The following is an 11,242-nucleotide window of genomic DNA, read 5'->3' as shown; positions in this document are numbered from 1 at the left end:
GTTACTAAACAGATTTTAGATATGCCTTTATGGTATAGCTTATTCCATGTTTACATCTTTGGTTAAAGGACTTCAAATGCAAAACTTAAATGTACTTTGTGGAATGTCTGTGGAGTTTGTAAACTATCCAAGCTTAAAACAGGTTATTACTAGGCTTAAACAACTTCATTCATCTATTGTGTTCCTACAAGAAACTCACTTGTTGAAGGATGAGCTACTTAAAGTATGCAGGAGATGACAAGGGCAAGTAGTAGCATCCTGTTTCTCCTCTCATTCTCATGGAGTTATGGTTTTAATTCACTAATCTGTTCCGTTTCAAGTGGATACTATTATAACTGATACAGCTGGTAGATACATTTAGATACAGGGAACTCTTTTGAATGAGCATATTAATCTGGTTAATGTTGATGGTCCTAATGATGATAATCCCAAATTCTTTGAGAATGTATTTCTATTGATAGCCTCCATTCCTGGTATGGTCCTAATGGCAGGGGACTTTAATTGCACTCTTGATCTTCATCTAGATTGCTCCTCTGGTTTAGACACTTCCCACTCGCAGAGTAGAAAGAAATTACAGCATTTCATTAAGGACTTAAATCTATGTGAACCTTGGAGGACTCAGAACCCGAGTAAAAGGGAGAATTCATGTTCACATTTAAATCATATTCTCATGTAGACTACTTTTTAGTTTATTGCTCATTGCTTCCCAATGTAACAGGAAGTGGATATGATACTATTGTTTTGAATGACCATTCCCTTGTGTGATTATTCTAAAGCAGGGGTGTCAAACGTACGGCCCGCGGGCCAGATCAGGCCCGCAAACGGGTTTAATCCGGACCGCGAGATGATATAAAAAAATAAATAAAATAAAAAAACTTTTTTTTTCTTTAATTCAATAAAATAAACAGCTGTTCCAATTGCGTCCACTGGATGGCGCAATATCAATTGTGTTAAGCAAGCAAACTGTTTATACCGGGGCAGAGCAAGTAGGTCAAGCACGTGCAGCCAATGAGCTACTTTGTTTTGCCCGCGATATTTATTACGGCTTCTACTTTTAACATTATGTGCTTTGGCACCCTCATTGCCCCAATATGTCTCTGTCAAAAAAGAGAAAAGTGGACACAGAGTGCAGAGTGTTCCAAGAAAAATGGTCATCCTATTTAATCACGGAATTGAATGGGAAAGCTGTATGTTTGTCTCACTCCCTGGGTCAGAAAGCTCATAATTAGCTGGGTCATCGCAAGCACCAGCACCAGTGTATATACTACCATGACCTGGTAGTATATGAGGAGCTGTAGGTCACGGGGGCATTTGCCAAAGTCGTAGGAGAAAGCAGTTTAGGGACAGGGACTGCACGTCAAACTAATTGCCAAATGTATCCAAAGAGATGAATTATCTGAATTAATGAATACAACGAGGAGCAGGTTACAACATTCTGGAACACGTGATGTTATAATCAGATTCTTCTATTACATCATGTTGGGTCCATATCTTGTGTATGTTTGACAGTGAACAGTAAACCCAATTCACTTTTACAAAGCACAGCTAGCCAACTAGTAGTTTGACTTGTAATTTGTACTGCCTACTTTTGAAAGACGATTTCTTTAATCAAAATGGCACAGCTCTCCCAGAAGGGTGGGCTGTGCAACATGAAGATGTTATTGTTGGCTGTTATTTTCTGTCTCCTTTCGCCTGTTGCTGCAAATGTGTTGGTGTCTTCAGAGCACAAGACTTTGATGCCAGTGAAGGACCACCCTATTCTGAACAACCCTGATGCTACAAAAGAACAAGTTGATAGTTTACGGGTGAAATACTATTCTTCTCCAGGTAATGTGGGCCAGTTGACAAAAGGATATTCCTCAAAAAATTCTAAAGAGCCCTCGGAGCTTGTAGAGCCCCTGATTTCTGTTCCAGAGCACAAGCCGTTGATGCCAGTGAAGGACCACTCTGTTCAGAACAACCCTGATGCTACAAAAGAGACCAATTTTAAGTCATTGCTGGAACAACTTGAGAGTTTACGGGTGAAAGACTATTCTTCTCCAGGTAACGTGGGCCAGTTGACAAAAGGATATTCCTCAAAAAATTCTAAAGAGCCCTCGGAGCTTGTAGAGCCCCTGATTTCTGTTCCAGAGCACAGGCCTTTGATGCCAGTTGCAAAATTGACCAAAATGGTGCAAGTGGACCAGATGCTGGAACAACTTCAGAGGATGAAAGATGATACTTTCCCAGGTAAAGCTAAAGTCCCACAGATGATTGTGGAGAAACGTATTCCTTATCTACAGGCTTACAAGCAAAAAGCATTGCAAGGTGACAACAACGTCTTCAAAGAAAATCTTCAGGCTCCAGCTCCAAAAGCTCAGAAGAGCACCCTGAAGATCAAACCCAGAGTCAACATATTGACTGACCCTTCTTACTCAGAGCCACTTGTGAAGGTGAACCTGATTTTGGGGCTCGTTTTCTATGGCTTCATCGTAATAGTGGTTCTCTATGATGCTGTGAGAATCTCCAAGGAGGCTAGAAGGCGATCTGATGCTATTGCCACTGCCAGGTTGAAGAAAAGGGAACCAGCCACCGCTGAACCACAGACACTGGCATCCAGAGTTCGGGAGAGCATCTCTTCACGGTTTGGTTTGAAACAAGCATCATCCACACCACAGTGTGCCCCCATTTCTGACGATTCTGCAAAAGAGTTGCAGAAGTCAAAGGATTTCATCTCCACTAAGGACAAATCTGAGTCGGAAAAGAGACCTGGAAAGAGTGCTGTCAGCCTGAGAGAGTGTGAGCCGCCTCTGCCTAGCATCCCAGATAACTTCCTTGTGCCTGACTCTGAGCCTGCCATCCAGGTGGCATTGAACCCATTCGACACCAAGCTAGCCAAAGTTGTATCTGACAATGCTGAGGCATCCAACTACGAGGCAACCGAGAAGCCCTGCTACACACAGTCTGGGCTCACTGAGGTTTGCGTCAATTAAGACTGAGGACTACTTCTTAAACCAAGTGATATTGAATAAAAGCTGCAGATATTACATCTCCAAATGAGATCACATGGAGACTGCCACCTTTGAAGACTTCCATTTTCTGTTTGTAATTTAATTTCTTTAGAATTGTAATAAAAATATATTGCATTTAAAACATATGTTTCAAGTTATTTTTGGGGTATTTTGATTTGTTGTTGTACTGTTGTGTTGTAAATGCAATAGGCAACATTATTTAATTTATAAAATAATATATTTTTCAGAGAAAAAAAATAGTTAAACATTAAAGAGATTCTTCTGTACTTTTGTATACTTTTTTGCCAGTAGTTCTGAAAGTAGCACTCACGAGCCAAAAGTGTTCCCCGAGAATTGCGTACTACGTCACATAGGTGCAGATACAGTGCCTTCTGAATGTATTCATACCCCTTGACTTAATCCACATTTTGTTGTGTTACAGCCTGAATTCAAAATTGATTAAATAGATTTTTTCACACCCATCTACACAACATACAGAAATATCTAATTTGCATAAGTATTCACACCCCTGAGTCAATACATGTTATAATCACCTTTGGCAGCAATTACAGGTGTGAGTCTTTCTAGGTAAGCCTCTAAGACAGGGGTGTCAAACGTACGGCCCGCGGGCCGGATCAGGCCCGCAAACGGGTTTAATCCGGCCCGCGAGATGATTTTGAAAGAAGAAAAAATATATATATATATTTTTTTTTATTCAATAAAATAAACTGCTGTTCCAATTGCGTCCACTGGATGGCGCAATAGCAATTGTGTTTAGCAAGCAAACTGTTTATACCGGGGCAGAGCAAGTAGGTCAAGCACGTGCAGCCAATGAGCTACTTTGTTTTGCCCGCGATATTTATTATGGCTTCTTCTTTTAACATTATGTGCTTTGGCACCCTCATTGCCCCAATATGTCTCTGTCAAAAAATAGAAAAGTGGACACAGAGTGCAGAGTGTTCCAAGAAAAATGGTCATCCTATTTAATCACGGAATTGAATGGGAAAGCTGTATGTTTGGTGTGTTCAGAGCATGTTGCAGTGCTGAAAGAATATAACCTTCGTCGCCACTGTGTGAGTCTTCATGCCGACAAATATGACAACTTTCAAGGACAGCGGAGATGAGAGAAGGTGAATGAACTGTTGGCGGGTCTGAAGAAACAGCAGTCTGTGTTTACTCACAGCCGAGACATTAGTGACGCTGCAGTGAAAGCTAGCTACCTCATTGCTAATGAAATCGCAGTGGCTTCAAAACCATTTAGTGAGGGTGAATTTGTAAAAACATGCATGATGAAGGCAGCGGAGATTGTGTGCCCTGAAAAGCGGCAGGCTTTTGCAAATATCAGCCTGACAAGAAACACAGTTGCAGACAGGATTTCCGATCTTTCAGTGGATTTGGACAGCCAGTTGAAGCAAAAAGTAAAGTCATTTATTGCGTTTTCGGTTGCAATTGATGAAAGCACGGACATTACAGATGTTGCACAACTGGCCATTTTTTCATCCGCGGAGTTGATGACACATTGACCGTCACCGAGGAGTTTGTGGAGTTGGTGCCGATGACAGATACAACGACAGCAGCTGATATTTTTACCGCACTCGTCGGCGCGCTGGACAGGGTCGGAGTGGACTGGTCCCGCGCTGTCAGCCTGGCTACAGATGGTGCGCCCTCAATGATCGGGAAAAAAGCAGGCGTTGTGACAAAGTTCAGAGAGAAAGTGCAATCTGCAAATGGAGGACGTGATTTTTTGACTTTTCACTGTATTTTGCACCAGGAGGCTTTGTGTTGCAAGTCATTAAAGATGGATAACGTCATGAAGGTGGTCATCCAAACTGTTAATTTCATCCGATCCAGAAGCCTGAATCACCGTCAGTTTGACAGCCTTCTCAGAGAGAAAGACCACATCTATGGCCTGCCATACCACACTGAGGTAAGATGGTTAAGCCGAGGTGCTGTGCTGAGGCATTTCTTTGATTTACGAGAAGAAATTGAACAGGTCATGGAAGTAAAGGGCAAACCAGTGTTAGAATTTCATTCCGCAGAATGGATGCCGGACCTTGCATTTATGGTGGATGTTACAGAGCACCTGAATAACTTGAACAAACAGCTGCAAGGGCGCAACAAAGTTGTCACGCGGTATTATGACAGCATACGTTCTTTCAAGTTGAAGCTGTCATTGTGGGAGACGCAACTTGCCGGTGGTGATGCAGCTCACTTCCCCTGTCTGAAAAATGTGTGTGCGACCCAACATGTGGCAGACATGAAGCGGTTCAAAGATAAAATAACGGGACTGTTACGGGAGTTTGAGCAACGCTTTCAGATTTATGTATATGTTTTTATGTTGATGTGCTATTGTTTTTAATTGATTTTATTTTATTTGTATATTTAACCCATTCCTGACTCTGTGGTTCTTGCACTTGTTTTGGGAACAGGATTTCATTATTTTTATCTACATTTCTGCCTGAGAAATGACACCCTGATATAGTTCTGTGATCTGTGAAACAGTTCTGTTAATCACTGAGGCATTGTGTGTTTGTGTGTTCTTTTTCTTTAGAATTTTCAAATAAACTTGACGTGTTTTATGATTAATAGTGATGTTGTGCTTGTACTATTTTGGACACACTGTCCTCAGGCTCCAGCTTTATGTTGTATGTTGATCGTTTTAAAACAAAGAAAATACCATGATTTTTCCGGTCCGGCCCACTTGGGAATAGATTTTCCTCCATGTGGCCCCTGAGCTAAAATGAGTTTGACACCCCTGTTCTAAAGGGATACAAAACTAGTAAAAGGATCCTCTAGATGGCGTTTGCATCCCAGATGGTTACAGGACCCAGACTTCTTACATTACGTTGGAGTGCATATAGATGACATTGAACACTGACATTGAACACTGACCAAACGTCAGCGAGTACCAGATGGGAGGCTTTCAAAGCACATATTTGGGGGCAAATTATACGTTTTACCATTTTCAAATCTAATAAATCAGAAAATGAGAGAATTGGAGAGGGAAGCTTTTTTGGATAACTCAGTAGAAGTAAACAAGGAATGATTTGGTCTTAAAGCTCAGTATGAAGAACTTCTCACCTCTAAGGCTGCAAACAGCTTAACTAGGCTGAAACAGTCCTTCTATGATCAAGGTGAAAAACCTGGTAAATTGCTGGCCTGGCACATTAAGTAGTAAAATTCAGCCTTTAATGCAATTCATAATTTACAAGGACAATTATCAATGGATCCTGTAGAAATAAACCAAACATTTGCTTCCTACTACAACACACTTTACAACTCTGAATCTCCTGAGAACTGAACTAGTCAGGTCTTGATTTTCCCTCTACTTCAGAAGACACTAAATTGGATCTGGAAAAGGAATTGGATGGTGTTGAAATATCTGTTGCTATTTTCGATATGAAGGGAGGTTAAGCGGAAGGTCCAGATGGGCTCCCAATAGATATTTAAGGACAAACTTCTAGGTCCACTTTTGGATATGTACAGTGCATTAGGAAAGTACTCAGACCCCTTTACCTTTTCCACAATTTGATTCGTTACAGCCTTATTCTGAAATGGATTAAATAAAAAAAATCCTCATCAATCTACACACAATACCTCATAATGACAAGGTGAAAACAGGTTCTTAGACATTTTTGCAAATGTATTAAAAATAAAACAGCAGAAATACCTTGTTTACATAAGTATTCACACCCTTTGCTATGAGACTATGAACCTCGACATTTTTCTCAGGTGGATCCTGTTTCCATTGATCATCCTTGAGATGTTTCTAAAACTTAATTGGAGTTCAACTGTGGTAAATTCAATTGATTGGAGATGATTTGGAAAGTCACACAACTGTCTATATAGGTGACCAAGAACATGATGGTCACTCTGACAGAGTTCCAGAGTTCCTCTATGGAAATGTGAGAACCTTCCAGAAGGACAACCATCTCTTCAGCACTCCACCAATCAGGCCTTTATGGTAGAGTGGCCAGACGGAAGCCACTCCTCAGCAAAAAGCACATGACAGCCCGCTTCGAGTTTGCCAAAAGGCACCTAAAGGACTCGGACCATGAGAAACAAGATTATTTGGTCTGATGAAACCAAGATTGAACTTCTTGGCCTGAATGACAAGCATCACGTCTGGAGGAAACCTGGCACCATCCTTATGGTGAAGCATGGCAGTGGAAGCATCATGCTGCGGTGATGTTGTTCAGCGGCAGGGACTGGGAGCCTAGTCAGGATCGAGGGAAAGATGATTGGAGCAAAGTACAGAGAGATCCTTGATGATAACCTGCTCCAGTGCGCTCAGGACCTCAAGACCGGGGCGAAGGTTCACCTTCCAACAGGACAACGACCCTAAGCACACAGCCAAGACAACGCAGGAGTGGCTTCGGGACAAGTCTCTGAATGTCCTTGAGTGGCCCAGCCAGAGCCAGGACTTAAACCCAATCGAACATGTCTGGAGACCTGAAAATAGCTGTGCAGCGACGCGCCCCATCCAACCTGACAGAGCTTGAGAGGATCTGCTGAGAGGAATGGGAGAAACTCCCTAAATACAGGTGTGCCAAGCTTGTAGCGTCATACACATTAAGACTTTGGCTGTAATCACTGCCAAAGGTGCTTAAACAAAGTACTGAGTAAAGGGTCTGAATACTTATGTAAATGTAATTGTTCAGTTGTTGTTGTTTTTGCAACAACTGATAAAAAACAGTTTTTGCTTTGTCATTATGGGGTATTGTGTGTAGATTGATGAGGGAAAAAACAATTTAATCAATTTTACAATAAGGCTGAAACGTAACAAAATGTCAAAAAAGTCCAGGGGTCTGAATACTTTCCGAATGCACTGGTGTGTGTGTGCCTTTCCAAATCATGTCAAACAAACTTAGTTATCTAGAACCTACTCTTACCGTGACAAACAGATTTCCCATTCTTCTCCTCCTCTTCTTCATCTTTAATGTTGACATTCAGCTCCAATGTTTGACTGCAGTCTTCCAGCTTCACTGATGCCATCTCTGGATCCTGCAGTAAACTGGGCTCAACTGTCACAATCAGGACCGAGTGACTGTAGGTTTGGACTCAGTGTGGAAGGAGTGAGGCAGGCTGGGTTTTGTCCTCACTGTTGATGTTACCGGCCTCAGACTTAATCTGAGTCGTCCAGTAGTAATAAAGAGAAACAGACACAAAAGTTAGTCTTGACAGTTCTGGCACTTTCTTTATTCTCTAAAAATATTTTCATTTTTTTCTTGTTCAATTATCTAATTCAGTGCTTGACTTGGACTGAAATAGGTGCTAATACTCATTTTGGGTGTTAATTTAAGTTAAGTGTCTAATTTCCTTAATAACCTTGTCTTCACTGTATTACTTCAAAAACCAATTGTATTTCCTGTTCACACCATAGCAACATTTATTGATAACAACAGAATATGTCTGAAAATTAGTACACATGTAGAAAACTGATAATCATTACATTCATCTTCAAAACAGTAGTGCGACCGTGAAATTGTCTCTATCTGATGCACCCGCACTGTCCTCACTGAAGTCCCGTTGACGCTGACCGAGAGTAGCCGCCATTTTACCAACTCGTGAATTTAACACAAAAACAATAATATGCTAAACGAACTCAGAAATCTAAAATAAATTGATTATTTATTGAACTAACATGAGAAAATTATGTACATCCACTCAGACAAACCCAAAGTATCTAGCTATGTGACTTGTAAAATAGTTTTTACCACGTTCTTTCACTCAATCGGTTTGACACAAAAATAACACATCAAACCTTTACCAAACGTGATAATACCTTAACGGATGTGATACCTAACATGGTATGACATGTTCTTTCGACATTAGAAAGTTTAAACGTGGTATTACATACCTCTAGTAATAAATAGAAACGGACACAAAAGGTTATCCTCTTGACAGCACAGTTCTGGCGCTTTTTTTATTCTGAAGAACGTGGCATGGGCGCGCCTGCCGGAACTTCCTGTTTCCCACCACAGTGCAACGGTCCGTGCATTCCGGGATCCCTGGGACGGCCCTACCAGTCATTACGTAATAACGTAAAACTGCAACATTACGTAGAATAAACAATAACCTTAATCAAATTGACTGGCCATCTCGGCGACAAATATGATTTGACATTAGTTAGTTTAGATTTGTTTATTGTTTGTTTATTATCACATATTTGTATTTGCAAAAGTAATATAAACACATAACATTTTATATGATCAGATATTTTTAGTTACACATTGAATTATTGAACAATTACATTTGATTTATTTTCTTATTAACTAGTAGTGTATTGGTAGTTAGTAAACATGCTACCTAACTGATGAACAATTATAGGTACAAGCTAATAACCCTCCTGAGTGGCGCACTAGAGATCCTGGTTCGAATCCAGGCTCTGTCGCAGCCGGCAGTGACCGGGAGACTCATGGGCGGCGCACAATTGGCCCAGCGTCGTCCAGGGTAGGGGGGGAATGGCCGGCAGGGATGTAGCTCAGTTGATGGGTTCGATTCCCAGGGGGGGCCAGTGTAAAAAAATAAACTAAAAAATTGTATTCACTAACTGTAAGTCGCTCTGGATAAGAGTGTCTGCTAAATGACTAAAATGTAATATATATGCTATCTTATTGAACAAGAAACTTAACTCAAATAATGATGTGTGTGCTAGGCATCTCTCTCCAGGTTGTTGTGCTGCTTGGCTGGCCTGCTGCTGCCTGTGCACGAGCTGAGCGCCTGCTGCTGAAGTCACTCACAATGCACTTTTGCATCCAGACACGTGTGTTGTGACTGAGTGTATTGTGACTGAGTGTGTGACAGAGAAAATCGTTTTAGTGTCATTTTGAAAGAAATTGTGTGCATTTTAGTGTTTGAGTCAATTTTCAAAAGTTGCTAAAATTTCCAAATAAGTTTTTAAAAGTAGTGTTGGTGAAACCATAAGGAGAGGAAGTACAAACCAACGACGCTAGACAGAGAGGAATATGTTTAAGCAAAAGGCAGTTTATTAAACACAGAGATAGCTGGTACTGCTCAAGCTACATGCATGGGATCCTGCTAATTAACATGCATGGACCTAATCATATGCCACGCTAATGGTGTCAGCTGAGAAGGATAAAAAACAGAGTTTACAGCATTACTTTATACAATGTAACACAAAGGAAGGGGTCCTTCTTCTAGTCCCTTGATTGGTTCCCGAGGCGTAGGAGGCGGGTCTGCTCTGTCCAGAGCAGAAGCCCCATTGGTGCACGGCAGGGCTGCCCTTGGCACCCGACCAGTAGAAGGGGGGTTGAGAATGAGTGTGCGTGAAAATGAAATGTCTGTGTGTCCAGGGAACTCCTGAGGAGTATCTGTTGTTTATGGCCGGAGGTGGGGGTGTTGTCTATTATCACATTCCTAGGCCATTTGGTGATAAGATAAGGTTTTCTCTGTCCTTTTGTTCTCTGACCTTTTGCTCTCTGACCTGGCACAGCATTTATTGAAAACAGGCTCCAAATGGGTCTTACAGAACATTTTAGTCAGACCAATCTATAACAAATTATTTTTACTACGACAAATCCCCCTCTTCACGTCTACTAGACGTGATCCATTAATTATGTTGGCATTAAGCATAGTTGAATCAGTCTTAAAAGAAAAACAATAATGTAGGAAAGAAAAACAACACATGATTAGGCATAATGCAATGATAAAAAACATTAATTAAACAATGTTAGTCCCCCTCTAGTGCACGATTAAATGCATCAAAGCTGTTATTCAAATTCTATTTCATCTTCATTTTGGTGTCAAATTGTGGTTTTGCTGCTCAAATCAGCCCTGACTTCTGTCAGTGATCTAGAAGGAGTGGGGGCTGGTGTGCAGTGTGTTAGATGGTGCCAGGGTGCGCCTGATTTACCTCTGACCTGGACTGAGTGTGAAGTAACCTCCTTCACTTCGTACGGTCCAGTCCACCTGGGTTCCAGCCACTTTCTCTTGTGGACTTTTACCCTCACCCAGTCTCCCACTTTTACCTTCAGTGGCAGCGTGTTTCCTGTCAGCTCCCCCTCTTGGGCCTTCTGCACCTGAGAAGAGAGTGCTGCAGAAAATTCCGTCAATTTCATCACATAATCAGTCATTTCTATCTGTTGTACATCAAGGGAGGGCATATGACCTCCCTCCCTTGGTGGACCTATGTTAATTTTGTTCCTGCACAAACCTCTGTTATTTTAGCTTTAAATGTTTGGTTGGGACTGTGGATGTTACTGAACCGAATCTGTGCATGATTCCGAATC

The sequence above is a fragment of the Coregonus lavaretus genome (genome assembly GCF_964263955.1).
Source record: "Coregonus lavaretus genome assembly, contig: HAP1_SCAFFOLD_48, whole genome shotgun sequence".
Taxonomy (NCBI): Eukaryota; Metazoa; Chordata; class Actinopteri; order Salmoniformes; family Salmonidae; genus Coregonus; species Coregonus lavaretus.
Note: the sequence above shows the minus strand (reverse complement) of the source record.